The 10909-nt window shown below is 40.0% G+C and overlaps 1 protein-coding gene across 6 annotated transcripts in view; it reads left to right on the top strand.

Moving 5' to 3' along the window:
• Positions 1-1274: 1274 nt before the first annotated feature.
• Positions 1275-10909, top strand: part of LOC110533857 (neuronal PAS domain-containing protein 2) — a 72229-nt gene continuing 62594 nt past the window's right edge. For all 6 annotated transcript variants that reach the window (XM_090186563.1, XM_021618412.3, XM_021618410.3 and 3 more), the window contains exon 1: positions 1275-1585. The gene's annotated coding sequence lies outside the window, so the exon portion shown is untranslated. The remainder of the gene's footprint in view (positions 1586-10909) is intronic.

Here is a 10909-nt window from a genome sequence, read left to right as displayed (position 1 = left end):
TTTGTTTTCTACATGTGAATGTACATTTTGAAATCATGATGTCATGTGAATATTAGACATTTTAATATGATGATCAGTGATTTAGATAATGTGAAAGTCTCATAGCATTTCTCAATCATTCTAAATACAAAAGTCATACGTATTTTCAATCATCAATTGCACTGAGTTAGGTTTGATACTGTGTGGCCTTTATCTGTCCTGTATAAAGACCGTAAAAAGTCCAGGATGACCCAGTTTCAGCCCACCTGTTTAATCCAACTATAGTGGGCTACTTTAAACTCTAGCATAGTTGGCTATTTGTGCCATATGCCAATGGTAAGGTTTAATAGTTATTGACATAAAAAGCTAAGTCTGTCAGGGTAGTGATGCAATTTCACAGTCCATTCAGTGATGGAAGCAAGTAGTAGTACCCCTTCATTTTATTAATTAATGGTTGTTGTGTAACCAAATAAGTAGCTGAACACACTTCATACGACTTGGTCCTGACACCAAAAAGGCCTTTTGCATAAATTGGAAACTGCAGCAGCAGATTCCCTCGGTTGATAGCCTAGTACGAATGAATTGCTAATCGGAACTAGGAAACTCGAACATTCTCGATTTACTAACGTTTATTTATTGCAATTCAATAAATTAGCAAATCGTTAATATCCGAGTTTCCTAGTTCCGATTAGCACGTGAACGAATATATAGTGAATGGCCGTTTTCGAGAGCATCAAAACGACTGCAGGCAACAGCCGAATGACTGATCTACAAATCATCTTGCATCATAAATAAAAAATAATTACCCATTGTAGATCAGGCAGTCACAATTTACCCATGATACCTTTCGTGTTTGAACCTCTCGAAAACGGCCAATGTCGTCCATAATTTTACGCGATGACATTAGCGGGCTAAGTTTCTATGGCAATGAGGGTATTCGATTATCTGGCCCGGGTTACCCGTTTGGAGGAGTTTGTTCGTGTGAAAAGTGATTGCATTCGTTTTGGAACCAGCCAGGTAAACCCTTCAAAACTCACAGCGATATCGGCTCACAAGTGAGGTAGCCTAGGCTAGATTATGCACGTGGTGTAATGTACACTTATGTGTTTTCACACGCTAAAGTTATTGGTTTTGATAAAAACGCTTTATCTGTCTTCCCAATGAAAACTAGTTTGAACATTTGAAAATATATTTGATGGAAAATATATGTATATTTCTGGACGATGCACCATGCTGCTTTATTGACAACATGATTAGGCTAATATTCGATTTGAGAACGTCGCTCCTCCCTCATTGAAACTGAATATTACTTGCGGTGCTGGGTGCCTCCCTCCCCAAATGTAGCGAATCCGGATACAACGCGCTTGATTTAGTCACACCCTTTCTCTCCTTTTAAGGTGCGACGAAGGCTGATGATGTCAATTGTGAGGTGTGTGGGTTGGAAAATGAAAACCAGCACAGAGAACACTTCGATGTCTTGCCCACAGAAATTGTGCCAGTTACATAACACTATTGCATGGTAGGAAGAGCAGTGTAAAAGCCGTTTTGTATTTCACGGATGCGCCTTTCATATTGGAATCGTCCCCTCGTTACTGCTTTACATGAGGTAAGTTCATGCATGACTTTTAGTCACTTACAGCAAGTTCAAGCGTAACCTACATTTAGTGGAGTGAGTGACATCTGGCTACGCGTAATCGAACGTTGAAGTTCCACTGATATGTCTGTGAATAATAGTCCACCGGTATGTTGCGTATACATGTTTAGTAGCCTAGGCCTGCCTATTGTTTTATGTTTCTCTCTTGAGCCTATAAGGGTTTTATATTCGTGCATTTGTCCGAAAGGAACTTCCAGGTGATTTCGTTATTACTATAAGATTACCTAACATGACAGGCTACTAGACCAAGTGATGTATATATTATATATTTTTTTCATCCAATATTTAGGAATGATAAAAGACTGCACGTTTTAGATGTGTTGATTGTTGAATAGCCTGTAGCCTACTTTGAATGAGCCTACAGTATGTGCTATCCTATGCTATCTGAGACAGACCATGGTCCAGGGAATTATAGTTTTGGTCCTATATCAAGTTCCTTTATTCTGAAAGGATGACAGTGAGCACACAGTCAGCAGAGCAGGCCTAACACAAACCAAAGTTATGTAGGTTAATCACTAAAATAGAAATATGCTCTTATGTAACTCATGACTCAAGAAGAAGCATGAGCCGATTGCAGTGACGTCATGCCCCAGATTTATTTATTAAAAGGAAAACTATCTAACCCTTGCTGCGCAGCAACGAAAGCTGTTCAACCTTATGTAGGGCTTTGATTGCGTGGTATGATTGATGATGATAATTGGGCCTCTCCTCAATTTCTTGAATATCAGACTATCTGAAATAGTTCAGATAAGGCAACCTTAGGAAACTATGTTCTACATTTTTCTATAAGATAAATGAAAGTAGGCTACAATAGAGCAGAGCAGAATATGATAGAATACTTTATTATCCCCTGAGGATGTTATTTTGTACAGGTTAGACTACACAATCAACTCAGCAGGAGGTACAGTTACAGTCACATAGGCCTACATAGGACAGACAGTGTCACACAATACAAAGCAGAGGTAACAGTACATCAGACAAAAATATGCTCTTCAGATCGTTTCAGTCATTTTTTTGTAAAATAAAACTAGTAAAATGTATTTTTGTGACTAGTATATGGGAGTCTTCTTATGAGGCAATCAAAGACATGCATCATGCCCTTCCTTCAAAAAATTAATATTCAAACCATTTGAAACATTGGCCTAATTCAGTCTGGATATGGATAGTACTCCTTCAGTCAAACCACATTACATTTTTGATGGCAAAAGGTTTGTTGTCATCGTTTCATTACTGCAACACACTGCAAAGATGTGAACCATTATTTTAAAGTCATTAAATATTCAAGTTTCCATTTGCCTTGATTATGTTCCCTCTAAGCTGCTCGCGGGTACAGGACTGCCGCACAGAATAAATATCAGGCCACACAGAGAAGCAGAAGATTGAACTTCAACTTTCTAGTTTTCCCCTTTAGTTAACGCTATCAACGTTTCCCTCCACTGGGGGAATTGCCAATATTAGCCACTTTCACTGCAACATACCGAAACAAAACAAACTATGCAAGACTTAGTATGCAAAACTAACTATGCAAGAGATTTTCTTGTACAGTAGGCAGAACACACCTGAGTAAGATTCTATTGCAGTGACAGGCACAACTCAGCCCGTACTCTACAGACCAGTGTGGCAAAACCAATCAGAGCTTCAGTATCTCTATATGCAAATAGACTATTGCCATATATGGATCCGTGCCGTTTAGTTTGAACTGGACTGTGTTTACAGCATGAGTGGTCACGAGTAGATGTGCATTGTATGTAGCCACGTGTGCACATTTGTTCATATTCTTTGCTAGTAAGTGAGCTATTAACCAGTTATAGCTCATTTCTAGTCAGCAATGCGGGAGTGGTTGTTTCCTACAAGAGCACAAAGCGTGTGCATTTGTAGCCGTCTTTGAAAAGTGAGTCAGGTAAAGATAATTATTTCTGTCTTAAGGGGCTGTGTTGTATTTTGAGACAGGCTTGACTAAGCTAAGTAGCCAATAGGCAGAGGGTAGCATAATTTGTCTGATTCTCTGTAATAATAGTATGGGAATAATAATTAACTTTATTTTGTAAAGTGTTTTCTTGCATCAAACAGCACATTTTCAGTCAACTTCTTGTCTGAAGGACAAGTGGGTAAACAGGTTAATGTCAAACCCTGCATATTCTTTCCAAAATTTCACAGAATGTAGGCCTACATTTAACACCACACATTGGCTGCTACTGCAGGCTGAATGATAAACAACTATTTCAATGTTAAAATGTTATGGGGTGCATTTTCTCCATTGTTTTTGATGGTAGACCACTCTGATAGGCCTACAGTGCCTTGCGAAAGTATTCGGCCCCCTTGAACTTTGCGACCTTTTGCCACATTTCAGGCTTCAAACATAAAGATATAAAACTGCATTTTTTTGTGAAGAATCAACAACATGTGGGACACAATCATGAAGTGGAACGACATTTATTGGATATTTAAAACTTTTTTAACAAATCAAAAACTGAAAAATTGGGCGTGCAAAATTATTCAGCCCCTTTACTTTCAGTGCAGCAAACTCTCTCCAGAAGTTCAGTGAGGATCTCTGAATGATCCAATGTTGACCTAAATGACTAATGATGATAAATACAATCCACCTGTGTGTAATCAAGTCTCCGTATAAATGCACCTGCACTGTGATAGTCTCAGAGGTCCGTTAAAAGCGCAGAGAGCATCATGAAGAACAAGGAACACACCAGGCAGGTCCGAGATACTGTTGTGAAGAAGTTTAAAGCCGGATTTGGATACAAAAAGATTTCCCAAGCTTTAAACATCCCAAGGAGCACTGTGCAAGCGATAATATTGAAATGGAAGGAGTATCAGACCACTGCAAATTTACCAAGACCTGGCCGTCCCTCTAAACTTTCAGCTCATACAAGGAGAAGACTGATCAGAGATGCAGCCAAGAGGCCCATGATCACTCTGGATGAACTGCAGAGATCTACAGCTGAGGTGGGAGACTCTGTCCATAGGACAACAATCAGTCGTATATTGCACAAATCTGGCCTTTTATGGAAAAGTGGCAAGAAAGCCATTTCTTAAAGATATCCATAAAAAGTGTTGTTTAAAGTTTGCCACAAGCCACCTGGGAGACACACCAAACATGTGGAAGAAGGTGCTCTGGTCAGATGAAACCAAAATTGAACTTTTTGGCAACAATGCAAAACGTTATGTTTGGCGTAAAAGCAACACAGCTGAACACACCATCCCCACTGTCAAACATGGTGGTGGCAGCATCATGGTTTGGGCCTGCTTTTCTTCAGCAGGGACAGGGAAGATGGTTAAATTGATGGGAAGATGGATGGAGCCAAATACAGGACCATTCTGGAAGAAAACCTGATGGAGTCTGCAAAAGACCTGAGACTGGGACGGAGATTTGTCTTCCAACAAGACAATGATCCAAAACATAAAGCAAAATCTACAATGGAATGGTTCAAAAATAAACATATCCAGGTGTTAGAATGGCCAAGTCAAAGTCCAGACCTGAATCCAATCGAGAATCTGTGGAAAGAACTGAAAACTGCTGTTCACAAATGCTCTCCATCCAACCTCACTGAGCTCGAGCTGTTTTGCAAGGAGGAATGGGAAAAAATTTCAGTCTCTCGATGTGCAAAACTGATAGAGACATACCCCAAGCGACTTACAGCTGTAATCGCAGCAAAAGGTGGCGCTACAAAGTATTAACTTAAGGGGGCTGAATAATTTTGCACGCTCTATTTTTCAGTTTTTGATTTGTTAAAAAAGTTTGAAATATCCAATAAATGTCGTTCCACTTCATGATTGTGTCCCACTTGTTGTTGATTCTTCACAAAAAAATACAGTTTTATATCTTTATGTTTGAAGCCTGAAATGTGGCAAAAGGTCACAAAGTTCAAGGGGGCCGAATACTTTCGCAAGGCACTGTACATTATGATCAAATAGCCACAGCAGCCTACTTGGCCACTGTTATAACTGTACTGTAACTTAAAGCAGATAGAGCCTCAGTGTTCAGAGTAAACGTGCCAGAAGTTGCACAGAATTGTCACAACGTTCAAGTTTGCGCTCTGCAGACCAGACATTTACTCAGTGGCAAATTTTTTTTTGACGGAACATTGATTGTTAGCCTGTGTTTTACTCATGTTAATCCGGTCTGTGATGTGGGTGGTTCCATGTGGTCAGGCTTGTGGAAGCCGCATTGAGGTGAGTTGAAGTAATGGTGGTGAGGTAAGAGTGTTTTACTGAACCAATCTGCTTGAGCTAGACTTTTAACGCAAGAGATATGCTGTCTGCCCTCAACTGGCTCCCATCTCCTTTTCCTCACTCATCTGCATATTTCTATCTACCGGTATCTGTTTCTCTCTGTATTTCATGCTCTTTCCATCCAATTCCTTTATTTTTATGGCTACCACTGCCCTTTCACTCTGACTGTTTGACTCAACTATGAGGTCTTCCTAGCAAAGCTGTGTCATGGCAGTAGTATAGAGGGTCAGTTCAAGCCCTGGTTATAAAGGTTGAAAATAAACAACAAGCCTTCACTTCAGTTTATAGCTAAAGTAGATGCAGCAAGTTCTGTGGTGATCCTATAAACTTTGCTTTCACATACCTCATTGACATCCTTTTATTTTATTGGAAGTGCGTTCAAATAGGAAGTGGGGTCTCTGACCCCTCCTTATGATGTAGAGGGTTTTCACATCTCTTTGCCTGAAAAAAATGCCAATTTTTGACAGCACCCCATTTGATTTGAACAAAACCTTCCATACCTACATGCCCATTGTAGAGTGTTCAGAAAGTGACTTTTTGGACCTGAATGCCAAAACATTCAAGAGATGAAGGTCCTCAAAGTAGATATATTTTGCATACCCCACCATACCGTGAGACAGTGTCTTCATCACTGGAAAATATTTATGGTTGATGTCATTTAGAAACTTACAAACAGGGTTGTCAAGCTATTTGATAATTTATTTTAAAGAAAATAAACATGGTAAATTATCATTGACATGGTCAATTATCTAAAATACATTTTTTTCAAGAAATGAACAAATAGTTTGACAACCCTATTGGTAAGCTTTTACATGATATCAAACTGAACCGTTTATCTGTTCCTGTGATGAAGACATGGATGTCTCATTGTATGGTAGGGTATTCAAATGTGTCAACTCTGAGCACCTTTATCTCCTGAATGTTTTGGCATTCAGGTAAAAAAGTCCCTTACTGACCACTTCTTCCATGGGCAAACATGTATGGAAAGTTTTGTTCAAATTAAAAGGAATGTTGTCAAATAGTGATTGAATTCAAATGGATTTACCCTGCTCTGTGAACGTTAGGTAACTGATGACATGTACGCCTCTGATGTTACAGAGCCTGCTGGAGGGAAAGTAGGTTACTGGGCCATGTCCTGCAAGCTTAGACTGAACACTAGTCAGAATATTGCTGGAGCTGCATTATGTGACTGGCCATCCACAAATGGAGCAGGTCCATGCAATAGGAAAAGCATCTTTGCTTGTGCTCTGTCCCTTTAAGAAAGACAGTCGGCTCTCCTCAAAGCTTCCGTGAAGGTTCAACTCATGTTGATTCATTTCAACTGCACACAATATAGATTAAACATGACTACAGGTTTATTTTTTAGGGGTCTGGAGATGAGTTTAGCCTTGAGCAGTGAGGATCGCACTGCACCATTTTCTATTTCCATGATTTACCTGAGAATGCTTCTTTATGTACTCTCAATGAAACTGAGAGTGATTGTATCGCAAAAGTTTTTTTGTTCAACTGCTATTATTGTGTTATTAGGTGTTTTTGTTAAAGAGAAACAACAAACTTACCAGTGTGCTGTAGTTTTTCTTTTTAAAGGCAGTTTTATATCAAAGAAAATGTTCATTTTGTGAATTGACCTGTTAGCACTGTGAAACACAGTTGAACTCCTCTGTCAAGGTGCATTCTGAGAAATCAGTGAGGATGTAGCCTACTGCATGTGAATATAAAGCTCTCTGTCTCTCGTTCTGCATGCCAATATTCTATTAACTGACTCAGCCTCTGTCTGACCTCTGCGTTTTGGGTCACAAGGTCTCTACTTAAGGTTCAGCAGCTAGGCGCCAGATATCTAAACCATCTTACTGTGACCTACATCAGTGGCTCTGATTAGGCAGTGTATTCTACTCGGCAGCAACTCAGGACAGAATTCAATCAAACCTGTACTGCTTTGCAGAGAAGTAGCAGAGCTCCAAGTGTAAGGTTATGAAACACATTCAGAGAATGATTCAGAATGTATTCAGACTTGATTCAATCAGAAAGACACAGGTTAGACAAAGACTGTGCCCTGACCCTTTATGTCATGGACAGGTCAGGGAGAAATCCCAGTCTGAGAGCCAATCCGAAGAAAAGGATCTAACTCCAAAGATGCGATGGTTTGATTTGGGGGTGCCTGTTATCTGTAGTCCTCAACTGTCTGTCAGTTTGTATGGGAACAGGAGGTTTGGAAGATAAGATGGAGCCAGGGTTAGCCTAGTTTCCCAGGCCAGTAGAAGTCAATGGTTAGTGATTTGGGCTACATTTAAACCTTATATCTCTAGTAACTGATGTAAAATAATAAAGGCAGTCACCCTGGCAGTGCACAACTGTTATACAGCAAGCATCTATTTGCTGGCCCCTTCTTCCGTTGTGTTGTGTCACCTTGTGTTTGTGCCATGTTTTTTTGGGACACCAAAAATGTCATGTCACATGAGTGTCAGCTGCACTGTGCCACATTAAATATCAACATAATAATGCCTCCCATCACCAACATCATGCATTTGATGGTTATTTTCCTGTCTTTTATGTCCTCAGGCAGTGACTGATAATACAGTGAACAAATACTTGTTTCCTGGGAAGTCGTTGTTATAGCAAAGAGGATATTTATTTCATTCATTTTTTGAAGGGGATCCCTAAGCCCTTCTTTTGGAACATAATTGGAATGGATGTAAGAGCAGTAATTAACACTTAACTACTGTAATGAAGTGACAGTCAAGTGTAATGCATCTGCCAACAGGATTAGATTATGACTGACTCGTAACCAGTCGTACAAATGATATTCTAGTGATTTTGGTGTCCTCTGCTGGGATAGGTTGAGGATACAACTATTGATCAGTTAAATAATTAGGTCAGTGTTAACACATCTGGAATACATTATTTATTTATCATTCCCATCGCTCCTTTTTTGAAAATGAAGTATAACAAAGATGAGATCAAGTTCTGCCAATTACCCCAGTTGAATAGGCCTGACAGGCATGACACGGCACAATTGGATCATGCTATGGATTACATTTGACATTTGAGTCATTTAGAGCAACTCACAGCAACAATTACGGTTAAGTACCTTGCTCAAGGGCACATCAACAGATTATTCACCTAGGTGGCTTGGGGACTCGAACCAGCAAACTTTCGGTTACTATCCCAACACTCTTAACTGCTAGGCTACTTGCCTAGTACAGCTTAGTGTTTGTCATATAAGCAAAAAATAGGCATTTCTGTTATCAGATAACCCATATTAATTTAACGGATTAAACCTATGGTGGAAATACAGATATGCAAATCTAGAGGTAGAAAGGCCTAACATGATAACCTAAATATGTCAGGTAGCTTGTGGTTCAGTATGTCATTAGGCACAGAATCCTGGTGATCCTGTGTGCTGTAGTATTCCTTGGTGTACTTGGTGGTGGCTTCATATGCCCAGTGGAACTATGTTGCACATGACTCTTGAGAGTATGTCTGGTATTCATGTCACCCTCTTTAACCTTCTAACTGTGACAGACAAAATGTTCAGCTCGGGTTATACAACTGCCAGTACAGACGTCATTAGCCTCTCTGCTGATGTCGCTCATCTCTGGGCCACAGCACACTGTCTTTGTACTTACTAGCTACAGGCAGAGACCTACTAGGGGCATGATTAAAGACACTAAATTGCTTTTTCCTTTTATGTTCCTTTCTTCCAGTTGTTCAAATGATATGCATGTGTTGTGTGTCATGTAGCTTCAGTGGATCCATTGAAATGAGTTAGCAGAAATGGCACGCATACTTATTCCCAAAGGCATGCGTATTTACTGAATGTGAAACATTTACTAAGATAACATTTCCAAGGGTTTTTCCCCTGCAGTGTTCATTTCTACCATTCAAACATTACTACAAAATCTACTAGCTCACATGGGCTAGCTGATCTGGACATCTCTGACAAGTTATAAATAGCTCTCTTAGGTATGCAATGACTGACATGACAAGTGGAAAACTGATAATTCACTACCCAATTTTGAAATTGCACCTTGCATTCTACTATTACAACTTTCAAGAATATTGCAAGTTGCCCCCCCTGATCCCAAGCCCCACAGTTGGGAACCACTGGCCTAGATGACCTGGAATCCCCAGACAGATGGTGATCAGTGCAGCTGGTTCACGGTATCATAGAATAGACCTCTCACATAATGAGTCTAGTTAACTGAGAGGTGAACATACTTCAATCTGGGTCTATTTTAATCCCCAACCGTGTGCCAGACAAGGATGCCTTGTAGAGGGTCTATTCTTATGGCTGGTTGTAATAATCCTGGCTTTATCTGAGTCACCCAAGGCAAAATGTCACAGTCAAGGATTTGGTGTGGCTACAGTGGTACTCTCAGAGGAAGACAGTTTGGTTTCAAAATATGAGCATAGATGACCTGAATGACCTAGATGTGATTCAGATCTTGTGCTCAGGGTGTTGGTTGTGCGTCTATTACTGACGTAATCATTTGTTTGTGTTATGGAATACTACAAATGCACATTTGGAGCTTCTCCCTGAATGTTTATCAAATGAGCAAATGTCTAAATCACTGTACAGTAGAGTATAGGTATGACAACTCCCTAGTATGAACTAGATAAAAGTATTTCCACATGTTAATAACCCGTTTTAAATAATAAGGAAATTGTAAATGTAATTTTTACAAACCTTTACTCACATGTGGGTTCAAATGTTAAGCTGTGCAAATTCTGTAGTAGAATCTTAGGCAATATTTTGATTTAGGATATAGAGGCGGTGTCACGACTTCCGCTGAAGTCGGTTCCTGTCCTTGTTCAGGCGGCGTTCGGCGGTCGACGTCACCGGTCTTCTAGCCATCGCCGATCCACCTTTCATTTTCCATTTGTTTTGTCTTGTCTTGTCTTCCTGCACACCTGGTTTACATCTCCTACTAATTTACATGTGTATTTAGCCCTCTGATCCCTCCATGTCTGTGTGGGGTATTGTTTATTGTCAAGGTTGGTACGCTTCCGGCTGGTTTGCGCCAGGTTTTG

This window comes from Oncorhynchus mykiss, chromosome 10 (genome assembly GCF_057628025.1).
Source record: "Oncorhynchus mykiss isolate SJ-2025 chromosome 10, ASM5762802v1, whole genome shotgun sequence".
NCBI classification, from domain to species: Eukaryota; Metazoa; Chordata; class Actinopteri; order Salmoniformes; family Salmonidae; genus Oncorhynchus; species Oncorhynchus mykiss.
This window is presented reverse-complemented; position numbering and strand designations above follow the sequence as displayed.